Raw genomic sequence first — 12,126 nt, 5'->3', positions numbered from 1 at the left:
CAGAGGAGTGCCGGAGTTTCGGAGTAGTCTCTTATGGAGGGTAGTACTCTTCGCAGTGGGACTGGAGTTTTAAGCAGTCTTGTCAGCCTCTCAGTGAGAGCCTGGGCGAAAGTTAGAGTCCGGAGATGCAGGGAGAGTCTTTCTGTGAAACCATCCCGACTCATATTAACAGCTCCATAAGCAATCAGCGTTGATGAGTTTAGCTGCCTGCTTTCTACACTCAAGTCCATGTCAGGAGCGAGGCTACTAACCTGTCACACTTGAAGGGCTGTGTTCCTGTTCCACGGCGTAGATTCTGGTAAGATCATTTAATTTTTATTAATAATGATAACATAGAAGACAGGGTCACAGTGTGGTGCCTTTTATCTTTACAGAATCATGGGTTAATATTCTTGGAAGGGGGATTATTGAATAGGTAGGGTGTATACATGATATTGTTTATTGTGTCATTGCTGCGTTATGTGCGAGATGAGGCTCTGGCAATGTGTGGAACTTTCAGGATACTTGCGGAAACTTTGAGCCGCCATTTTTTGGCTTGTTTTTCCCTTGTGCAGGGGCGGTCCTGTCGTGCATTCCATGTGACTGGGTGTGGCCATCTATCCTTTCCGTTGATCTGTGGCGCAGGAGACGTAGCGGTTTCTGTATCCCGGGTCCTAGGAGGTGGTGAGTGCCTCGGCCATTGGTGGTATAAAGGTGCCTTTTTAATAAATAAAGTTAGTCTAACCAAGCGCGCAAGCGATGGAGGACTCTGACGCATTGGAAGGCTCTCCTTCCTTAATAAAGTCTAATTCCTGTGTTTATTGTGAGGAGGTTCTGGTAGATCAGCCTGCTCAACTATGTTCCACATGCCTTGATAAAGTTACAATTTCTAAATGTAAACGGAGGTCTAGTACTACTGAGCCGTCCACCTCTGAGGGTTCTTCTTCCCGGGAGGTGCGTTCCCTACATTCATCTCCGACTGCACATGCAGCGCCCCGGGGTCCAACCGTTACTCCTTTGAGAGAGATTCGTTGGCCGTCAGACTTTGCGGACCAACTGGAATCGGTGGTTTCGAAAGTGATCCATGCCTTACCACGTTCTGCTAAGCACAAGCGTAGGGTTTATCATAGCGGCCCGGCCCAGGGTTTGTCATTGCCGATAGGAGATCCAGAGGCTCTATACGATGACGAGACCCACTTTGACTCTTCGGAGGAGGCCCCTTCTGGGTCGAAGTCCGTGTCATCTAAACCTCCGGCGGCGGAGGAGCCTGGTTATAGGTTTAGGATGGAGAATTTTCACTTTCTGCTACGGCAGGTGCTTGCTACTCTGGGGGTTCCGAAACCTAAGATACCGGAGGAACATGCGATTCCTAAGCTTGACAAGGTATACGAGGACAGTAGTACCTCAGTCTTTCCCGGTTCCTGTTAAGATGGCTAATATTATTAAGAACGAATGGGTGCGTTTAGGTTCTTCCTTTTCCCCTTCTTCCTTTAAAAAACTGTTCCCCATTCTGGATTCTCAGCTTGAGCTGTGGGGGACCATCCCTAAGGTGGATGGGGTTATCTCTATGCTCGCAAAGCGGACGACTATTCCCCTTGAGGATAGTTCGTCGTTTAAGGAGCCCATGGATAAAAAGCTGGAAAACATGTTGAGAAAGATGTTTCAGCACACTGAGTTTGTTTTTCAGCCAGCAGCAGCCATTGCGGCGGTCGCTGGAGCTGCAACATATTGGTGTGAATCCCTGTGTGAAATGGTGGAGGGGGAAACATCCATCAACAAGATACAGGAGAAGATTAAGGCGCTGAAGATAGCCAATTCTTTCCTCTGTGATGCCAATATGCAAATTATTCGCCTGAATGCTAAGGTGTCAGGTTTTTCTGTGGCTAAAATCTTGGTCGGCGGACATGACCTCTAAGGCGAGGCTGTTGTCCTTGCCTTTTTAAGGGAAGATCCTGTTCGGTCTAGGATTGGATTCGATTATATCCATGGTTACGGGAGGCAAGGGAGCTTTCCTACCGCACAATAAGAAGGCTAAGCCTAAAGGATCTACTTTTCATCCCTTTCCTGCGGACAAGGCCCAGCATCAGCAACCCACCGCAAAAGTGGACCAGTCCAAGGGATCTTGGAAGCCGACTCAATCTTGGAACAAGTCTAAGCAGAGCAAGAAGCCCGCCGAGACGAAATCGGCATGAAGGGGCGGCCGCCGACCGTTCTCTGCAGGGCCGCCATCAGGGGGTGACAGGGGTGACTACTGTCAGGGGCCCAATGAGCCAGGGGGGCCCCCATGAGTCAAGTACTAAAAAAAAAAAAAATATTTTTTTTTTTTTTTTTTTTTTTTTTTTTAAATTTTGGTAGCCACCAGTGGGTACTACAGCAGAGTGCTAATTGAGCATGGGAAATGTTATTACAAGGAGTAAAGTATTAGCATTTGAGAGGATTTCTTAGTGTGCACTAAACCACTATGCGCAGTGTGAGACAGACTTGGCACTTTGTACAGTGTGTGCCTGAGTCAGACGGCAGATCACTTTCATTTGCAGAGGAGGTAGGACTTAGCAAATGTTTTTTATTTCTTTGTGCAATTTTGGATTGTAACTTCAGTGTGGTAGTAGTTGTTTGGTGGGGCTAGGGGTCCATAAAAACATATTTTTTTTAGCAGCAGTGTATTTATGATTATTTGACAATGCTGTAGAAATTCTATATTTAAAACCATAGAGAAATGTTTCCTCCTCAATACACAAATGGTAGATGCCCTTTTGGCAGATATGCATTATATATATATATATATATATATATATATATATATATATATATATATATATATATATATATATATATATATATGCATTATATATATATATATATATATATATATATCATTCCAGTTTACTGCCCCTTTATGCAAGGACTTTCCAGATGCAAGGAGGCATTTTATCTAAGATTTTTACATCTGCATAAAATGTTATACTCTTAGATTAAGATTGCTCAGTGTTTGAAATGAGACAGGTTAACTTAAAACTGTTCAGTTTACACTACAGATGACTTAATTTTGAAATACATACCAACAAGCCTAAATCCTGCATTTAACCAGATCTAATGGTATGAGTACCACAGCTTATGGTCCCACCAAGACCATATAGAGTACAGCATTTTCAAAATCCATAAGTACAGCTGACAGCTGGGAAAATTTGTACACTATATTTGAAGTGGTGCTCTTGGTTGGGGAAAATGGGGACAAAACAAACAAACAAACATATGTCAACCTTTTAAAGGTACTTTTCTTCATCTATCCATCTACCCAGCTCATTAATGTACAATTTTGAATTCACAGAATTATTTTTGTTTGCACATTTACAAATATGATTCTTTAAAAAGTGATCTCTTAATTTCTGAATTTTTTTATCATGCATGTCACACACTATTGATTTAGGTGATGCAAGGTGCATACATGTTTCCTCCTGTGAGTGTTTCTGTGGGTGTCTGTTTTTATGTCTTTGTGCTTTGGTTTGTGTCTCTATGAGTGTGTATGTATTTTTTATCTGTGGGTCTCTTTGTGGGGGTGGGTGTGTATGTCTTTGAGCCTTTTCTGTGGGTGTCTCTGTGAGGGTGTGTGTATGTTTGTCTTTGTGTATTTTCTCTGGATGCCTCTGTGAGGGTGGGTGTGTATGTCTGTTTTCTGTGGATGTCTCTGTGAGGGTGTGTGTGGGTATGTATGAATGTAAGTATGTGTTTTCTGTGGATGTCTCTGTGAGGGTGTGTGTTTTGTGTGGGTGTCTCTGTGAGGGTGTGTGTATGTCTGTGTGTTTTCTGTGGATGTCTCAGTGAGAGTGTGTGTATGTATGTCTTTCTGTGTTTTTTATGTGGTTGTCTCTCTGTGTGTGTATGTCTTTCTGTGTTTTCTGTGGGTGTCTCTGTGTGTGGGTGTATGTCTTTGTGTGTTTTCTGAGGCTGTCTCTGTTGGTGTTTCCTTGGGTGCATGTGCAAGTTTGAGTTTGTGTGTGTGTCCATTGTCTGTTCCTTTTTAGGACATTTTGACCTTACTACTAATTATTCACATCTTTCTACAGACTTTGAGACTAACAAGACCTTTCCGGAAGTAACCAATCCACCATTTAACCTTTAAATTATTTTTTAGGCAGTTCAGGGCCCTTCCTTTCAGCCACTGCATGCTGTTGTCATAATTTAGTTGTCATCTTCCTTTACAAAAAGATAATCAGAACTCCATATTTTGTTTTCTAAATCTCCTTTTTTTTTTTTTTTTACAAAACTATAGTTTACGTCGTTACTTGTCAGGTCAATGTAAACAAGTGCTAAGTGTTTTTTTGGGTGTCTGTGTCTGAGTGTGTTTCTTTGCGTGTCTGCTAGAGTGTCTATATGTGAATCCTTATGTGTGAGTTTGTTTGTGTGTTTCAGTGTATGAGTGTGTCTGTGTGTGTGTATGTTACTACCTTTACAACATTTCCAAGTTTAAATAGACAATTAAGAATAAAGTGCATATACGTTTTAGTCACTTGGTCAAAAATTGCACGTGTTAAAGGAGGGGGGGGGGCCCTGATCAATGGATGAGTCAGGGGCCCCGAAATTCCTAGTGGCGGCCCTGGTTCTCTGGATCACGTAGGGGGCAGATTATCTCTATTCTCAGACACAGGGTTGCAGGATTTTCAGGACCCTTGGTTTCTAGAAGTGGTCTCCCAGGGTTACAGGATAGGGTTCAGATCCCATCCGCCCGAGGGCAGATTCCTCCTGTCAAACCTGTCTTCAAGACCAGAGAAGAGAGAGGCCTTTCTAGAGTTTGTGAGAGATCTCTCCTCTCTCTGAGTTATTGTACCAGTACCCCTAGCAGAGAGAGGTCTAGAGTACTATTCCAACCTTTTTTTGTGGTTACAAAGGAGGGCACGTTCCGCTAGATTCTGGACCTAAAGTGTTTGAACAAGTTTCTGAGTGTTCCATCATTCAAAATAGAAACGATCAGATCTATTCTGCCCCTAGTTCAAAGGGGACAGTTCATGACAACTATAGACTTGAAGGACGCTTACATTCATGTGCCAATTCACAGGGAGCACTTCAGGTTCAATTGCAAACTACCTCAATACGGGTCAAGGTCCAGCAATCCCCAGGCAGAGCTGATAGATGCCTTAGTGGTTCCTTGGGGATTTAGCCTAGCTTACATTTTTCCTCTGTTTACCACTTCTACCTCGCATAGTGGCACACATCAAACAGGAGCGGGCCTCGGCCATTCTGATTGCTCCTTCGTGGCTGCAGAGGAATTGGTTTGCAGATCTGGTGGGGATGTCATCCTCTCCGCCGTGGAGGTTACCCTCTTGCAGGGATCTGCTGTCACAGGGCCCCTTTCAACATCAAAATCTGGATTCTCTGAGGCTGACTGCGTGGAGATTGAACTCCTAGTCTTAGCCAGGAGAGGCTTTTCAGAAGCTGTGATTGATACTCTAATTCAGGCAAGGAAGTCAGTCATTCGTTGCATCTACCATAAGGTGTGGAGGAGTTACTTGTCCTGGTGTGAGAAGCATGGATATCCTTGGCATAAGGTGAAGGTATCCAGGATTCTGTCCTTTCTCCAAGATGGTTTGGAGAAGGGTCTTGCCGCTAGTTCCTTAAAGGGACATATTTCGCTGAGCTCCCTGACATTCAATCTTTTGTTCAAGCTCTGTCTAGAATCAGGCCTGTCTTTAGACAGTCGGCTTTTGTGGTGTATTCTAGAAAGCAAAAGGGGCAGAAAGCCTCTGCTGCTACTTTGTCTTTTTGTTGCAGAGCTTAATTCGCTTGGTTTATTAGACAGCGAGATATAAGCCCCCTAAGAGGATCATGGCTCATTCAACTAGAGCTGTGGCTTTGTCTTGGGCCTTAAAAAATGAGGCCTCTATGGAGCAGATTTGTAAGGCGGCAACCTGGTCCTCCTTACACACTTTTTTTTTTTTTACAAGTTTGATGTTTTTGCTTCTGCGAAAGCTGTTTTTGGGGGAGAGGTTTTGCAGGCTTTGGTGCCCTCAGATTAGGGTCCGCCTTTTACCCTCCCGGTTTCATTCAGTGTCCTCTAGAGCTGGGGTATATGTTCCCAATAGTAATGAATGAAGCAGTGGACTCTCCTCCCCTTTAGATGGGAAAACATAAATTATGCTTACCTGATGATAATTTCATTTCCATCGAGGGGAGGAGAGTCCATGGCTCCCACCCGTATCTCTGTTGGGCGGCCCTAAATTTATTCATCTTCTGGCACCTTTTTTACCCTGATATTTCTCCTACTGTTCCTATTTCCCTCGGCCGAATGACTGGGGGATGGGGGAAGTGGGAGAGGTATTTAAGCCTTTGGCTGGGGTGTCTTTGCCTCCTCCTGGTGGCCAGGTTCTTAATTCCCAATAGTAATGAATGAAGCTGTGGACTCTCCTCCCCTCGATGGAAATGAAATTATCAGGTAAGCATAATGTATGTTATTTTTTGGCGTGTGTATGTATGTATAGAAGTAAACTCAAGGGGGGGGGGGGTTGGTTAAGCACACCAAAAAAAACATTTTTTATATACTAGCACACATATTGTGGGAGTGCTGCCAAAATGACCAAAACAATTACAAAACAACAAAGAGGGTTGGCGCACATCCAAACACTTAAGTCTACATGTTTATAACATTTTATATACTGCAAAATCACTTATGCTAGCTAAATATTCTTAAATTGTTAAAATAAAATGGGATCATTGTCACGCAAGATTAACATATATTTATGCTGCAAGACTTTATGCCTATATACCTTTAAATAAAGTTGGGATCTTACTCACACAATATGGCCATATTCTGCTAAGCCAGTCACCACTTACAAGGTGTCCCAAAATAGACTGGTCCTAACACTAATAAGTTTAGCTTTGCCTGGCTGAGTCATTCGATTCTAATATTGAATACAGAATTTCAACATTGCAGTGCTATGTCTCAAATCATGACTGCACAGAATGAAACTTATATATATATATATATATATATATATATTTATAGTGTGTGGTCTAATTAGTAATGACTTTCTTAGAAGTCCTTACCTTGGTAGGATTTAATGCTGTACAATTTTTTGAGGCTTTTATTTTAAAGTTAGATTTGTTTAAATACTTAAGTGTGCTAAACTACCAATGCGGCTTCCTCCAATTGTTGCGTTGCCCCACGAGCTGGATGCCAAAGGGGCACACAACGATTAGAGGAAGCCGGATTAGTCATCGATCTGCTAAAGCAGTGTTTCCCAACCGCGGTCCTCAAGTAACCCCAACAGGCCTGGTTTTCATTATGGCTGAACCAGTGCACAGGTGAAGTAATCAGCTGATCAGTAACCATGGTTACCAACCTGCTCTCAGCCATCAGCTAAATATTTCACCTGTGCACTAGTTCAGCTATAATAAAAACCTTGCCTGTTGGGGGTACTTGAGGACAGCGGTTGGGAAACACTGTGCTAAAGAAAGCTGGAGTTGTGGGCGGAGGATTGGCGTTATGTTTACCATAACGCAAAGGTAAGTCTTTTAAAAAGAAATAAAATAAGCGCTGTTGTAAAGTTTAATGAATGAAAGTGCCCCTGTTTTTAATATTATTTTCTTCTGTTATGTGTGATCAGTCCACGGGTCATCATTACTTCTGGGATATTAGCTGCTCCCCTACAGGAAGTGCAAGAGGATTCACCCAGCAGAGTTGCTATATAGCACCTCCCCTCTACGTCACCTCCAGTCATTCTCTTGCACCCAAAGACTAGATAGGAGGTGTGAGAGGACTATGGTGATTATACTTAGTTTTTAGAACTTCAATCAAAAGTTTGTTATTTTACAATAGCACCGGAGCGTGTTATTACCTCTCTGGCAGAGTTTGAAGAAGAATCTACCAGAGTTTTTCTTATGATTTTAACCGGAGTAGTTAAGATCATATTGCTGTTTCTCGGCCATCTGAGGGAGGTAAAAGCTTCAGATCAGGGGACAGCGGGCAGTTGAATCTGCATTGAGGTATGTCGCAGTTGTTATTTTCTGAATGGAATTGATGAAAAAATCCTGCTATACCGTTATAATGAACATGTATGTATACTCTACACTTTAGTATTCTGGGGATGGTATTTCACCGGAATTACTCTGTAAAAGTACATTAAACCTTTTATTAGGTATTTTTCATGTTAAACGTTTTTGCTGGAATGTAGAATCGTTTGCATTAATGAGGTACTGAGTGAATAAGTATTTGGGCATTATTTTCCACTTGGCAGTTTGCTTGTGTTAATTATGACAGTTTCGTTTCTCTCTCACTGCTGTGTGTGAGAGGGAGGGGCCGTTTTTGGCGCTCTTTGCTACGCATCAAAAATTTCCAGTCAGTTTTTCTGCATGATCCGGTTCATCTCTAACAGAACTCAGGGGTCTTCAAACTTCTTTGAAGGGAGGTAGATTCTCTCAGCAGAGCTGTGAGACTTATATAGTGACTGTGATTTTAAACGTTGTTTAAAATTTAATTAGTGTTATTTTACTAATGGGAACAAACCTTTGCTAAAAAGTTGTGTTGTTTGTTAAGAGTGATGCTATAACTGTTTTTCAGTTCATTATTTCAACTGTCATTTAATCGTTTAGTGCTTCTTGAGGCACAGTACGTTTTTATTAAATAAAATTGTAACCGAGTTGCATGTTTATTGCTAGTGTGTTAAACATGTCTGATTCAGAGGAAGATACCTGTGTCATTTGTTCCAATGCCAAGGTGGAGCCCAATAGAAATTTATGTACTAACTGTATTGATGCTACCTTAAATAAAAGCCAATCTGTACAAATTGAACAAATTTCACCAAACAGCGAGGGGAGAGTTATGCCGACTAACTCGCCTCACGTGTCAGTACCTGCATCTCCCGCCCGGGAGGTGCGTGATATTATGGCGACTAGTACATCTGGGCAGCCATTACAGATAACATTACAAGATATGGCTACTGTTATGACTGAAGTTTTGGCTAAATTACCAGAACTAAGAGGCAAGCGTGATCACTCTGGGGTGAGAACAGAGTGCGCTGATAATTCTAGGGCCATGTCTGATACTGCGTCACAGCTTGCAGAGCATGAGGACGGAGAGCTTCATTCTGTAGGTGACGGTTCTGATCCAAACAGATTGGATTCAGATATTTCAAATTTTAAATTTAAATTGGAAAACCTCCGTGTATTACTAGGGGAGGTTTTAGCAGCTCTCAACGATTGTAACGCTGTTGCAATACCAGAGAAAATGTGTAGGTTGGATAAATACTTTGCGGTACCGGCGAGTACTGACGTTTTTCCTATACCTAAGAGATTAACTGAAATTGTTACTAAGGAGTGGGATAGACCCGGTGTGCCGTTCTCACCCCCTCCAATATTTAGAAAGATGTTTCCAATAGACGCCACCACACGGGACTTATGGCAAACGGTCCCTAAGGTGGAGGGAGCAGTTTCTACTTTAGCTAAGCGTACCACTATCCCGGTGGAGGATAGCTGTGCTTTTTCAGATCCTATGGATAAAAAATTAGAGGGTTACCTTAAGAAAATGTTTATTCAACAAGGTTTTATATTACAACCCCTTGCATGCATCGCGCCGATCACGGCTGCGGCAGCATTTTGGATTGAGTCTCTGGAAGAGAACCTTAGTTCAGCTACGCTGGACGACATTACGGACAGGCTTAGAGTCCTTAAACTAGCTAATTCATTCATTTCGGAGGCCGTAGTACATTTAACCAAACTTACGGCTAAGAATTCAGGATTCGCCATTCAGGCACGCAGAGCGCTGTGGCTAAAATCCTGGTCGGCTGATGTAACGTCTAAGTCCAAATTACTTAGTATACCTTTCAAGGGGCAAACTTTATTTGGGCCCGGTTTGAAAGAAATTATTGCTGACATTACAGGAGGTAAGGGCCACGCCCTACCTCAAGACAAAGCCAAAGCTAAGGCTAGACAGTCTAATTTTCGTCCCTTTCGGAATTTCAAAGCAGGAGCAGCGCCAACTTCCACTGCACCAAAACAGGGAGGAGCTGTTGCTCGTTACAGACAAGGCTGGAAGCCTAATCAGTCCTGGAACAAGGGCAAGCAGGCCAGTAAACCTGCTGCTGTCCCAAAGACAGCATGAACCGAGGGCCCCCGATCCGGGACCGGATCTAGTGGGGGGCAGACTCTCTCTCTTCGCCCAGGCTTGGGCAAGAGATGTCCAGGATCCCTGGGCGCTAGAGATCATATCTCAGGGATACCTTCTAGACTTCAAATCCTCTCCCCCAAGAGGGAGTTTTCATCTGTCAAGGTTGTCAACAAACCAAATAAAGAAAGACGCGTTTCTACGCTGTGTACAAGATCTATTATTAATGGGAGTGATCCATCCAGTTCCGCGGTCGGAACAAGGACAAGGGTTTTACTCAAACCTGTTTGTGGTTCCCAAAAAAGAGGGAACTTTCAGGCCAATCTTGGATTTAAAGATCCTAAACAAATTCCTAAGAGTTCCATCGTTCAAAATGGAAACTATTCGGACAATCTTACCCATGATCCAAGAGGGTCAGTACATGACCACAGTGGATTTAAAGGATGCTTACCTTCACATACCGATTCACAAAGATCATTACCGGTATCTAAGGTTTGCCTTCTTAAACAGGCATTACCAGTTTGTGGCCCTTCCATTCGGATTGGCTACGGCTCCAAGAATCTTTACAAAGGTTCTGGGTGCCCTTCTGGCGGTACTAAGACCGCGAGGAATTTCGGTAGCTCCGTACCTAGACGACATTCTGATACAAGCTTCAAGCTTTCAAACTGCCAAGTCTCATACAGAGTTAGTTCTGGCATTTCTAAGGTCGCACGGATGGAAAGTGAACGAAAAGAAGAGTTCTCTCTTTCCTCTCACAAGAGTTCCATTCTTGGGGACTCTTATAGATTCTGTAGAAATGAAGATTTATCTGACAGAAGACAGATTAACAAAGCTTCTAAATGCATGCCGTGTCCTTCATTCCATTCAACTCCCGTCAGTAGCTCAATGCATGGAGGTGATCGGCTTAATGGTAGCAGCAATGGACATAGTTCCCTTTGCACGCCTACATCTCAGACTGCTGCAATTGTGCATGCTGAGTCAGTGGAATGGGGATTACTCAGATTTGTCCCCCACTCTGAATCTGGATCAAGAGACCAGAAACTCTCTTCTATGGTGGCTTTCTCGGCCACATCTGTCCAGGGGGATGCCGTTCAGCAGGCCGGACTGGACAATTGTAACAACAGACGCCAGCCTTCTAGGTTGGGGCGCTGTCTGGAATTCTCTGAAGGCTCAGGGACAATGGAGTCAGGAGGAAAGTCTCCTGCCAATAAACGTTCTGGAATTGAGAGCAGTTCTCAATGCCCTTCTAGCTTGGCCCCAGTTAAAGACTCGGGGGTTCATCAGGTTTCAGTCGGACAACATCACGACTGTAGCTTACATCAACCATCAAGGAGGGACAAGAAGCTCCCTAGCAATGATAGAAGTATCAAAGATAATTCGCTGGGCAGAGTCTCACTCTTGCCATCTGTCAGCAATCCACATCCCGGGAGTGGAGAACTGGGAGGCGGATTTCTTGAGTCGCCAGACTCTTCATCCGGGGGAGTGGGAACTTCATCCGGAGGTCTTTGCCCAAATACTTCAACGTTGGGGCAAACCAGAGATAGATCTCATGGCGTCTCGCCAGAACGCCAAACTTCCTCGCTACGGATCCAGATCCAGGGATCCGGGAGCGGTTCTGATAGATGCTTTGACAGCACCTTGGAACTTCAGGATGGCTTATGTGTTTCCACCCTTCCCGCTGCTTCCTCGATTGATTGCCAAAATCAAACAGGAGAAAGCATCAGTGATTCTAATAGCGCCTGCATGGCCGCGCAGGACTTGGTATGCAGATCTAGTGGACATGTCATCCTGTCCGCCTTGGTCTCTACCTCTAAGACAGGACCTTCTGATTCAGGGTCCATTCAAACATCAAAGTCTAACTTCTCTGAAGCTGACTGCTTGGAAATTGAACGCTTGATTTTATCAAAACGTGGTTTTTCTGAGTCGGTTATTGATACCCTGATACAGGCTAGGAAGCCTGTTACCAGAAAGATTTACCATAAAATATGGCGTAAATACCTATACTGGTGTGAATCCAAAGATTACTCTTGGAGTAAGGTTAGGATTCCAAGGAT

At 43.5% G+C, this 12,126-nt stretch overlaps 1 protein-coding gene across 2 annotated transcripts in view; it reads left to right on the top strand.

Moving 5' to 3' along the window:
• The window catches only part of CCNF (cyclin F), a 45,100-nt gene that overhangs the window by 14,321 nt on the left and 18,653 nt on the right, over positions 1-12,126 (top strand). The gene's annotated exons all lie outside the window — the stretch shown is intronic.

This window comes from Bombina bombina, chromosome 11 (genome assembly GCF_027579735.1).
Source record: "Bombina bombina isolate aBomBom1 chromosome 11, aBomBom1.pri, whole genome shotgun sequence".
Lineage (NCBI taxonomy): Eukaryota > Metazoa > Chordata > Amphibia > Anura > Bombinatoridae > Bombina > Bombina bombina.
The sequence above is the reverse complement of the archived record's forward strand: the minus strand, read 5'-3'. Positions and strand labels throughout refer to the sequence as shown.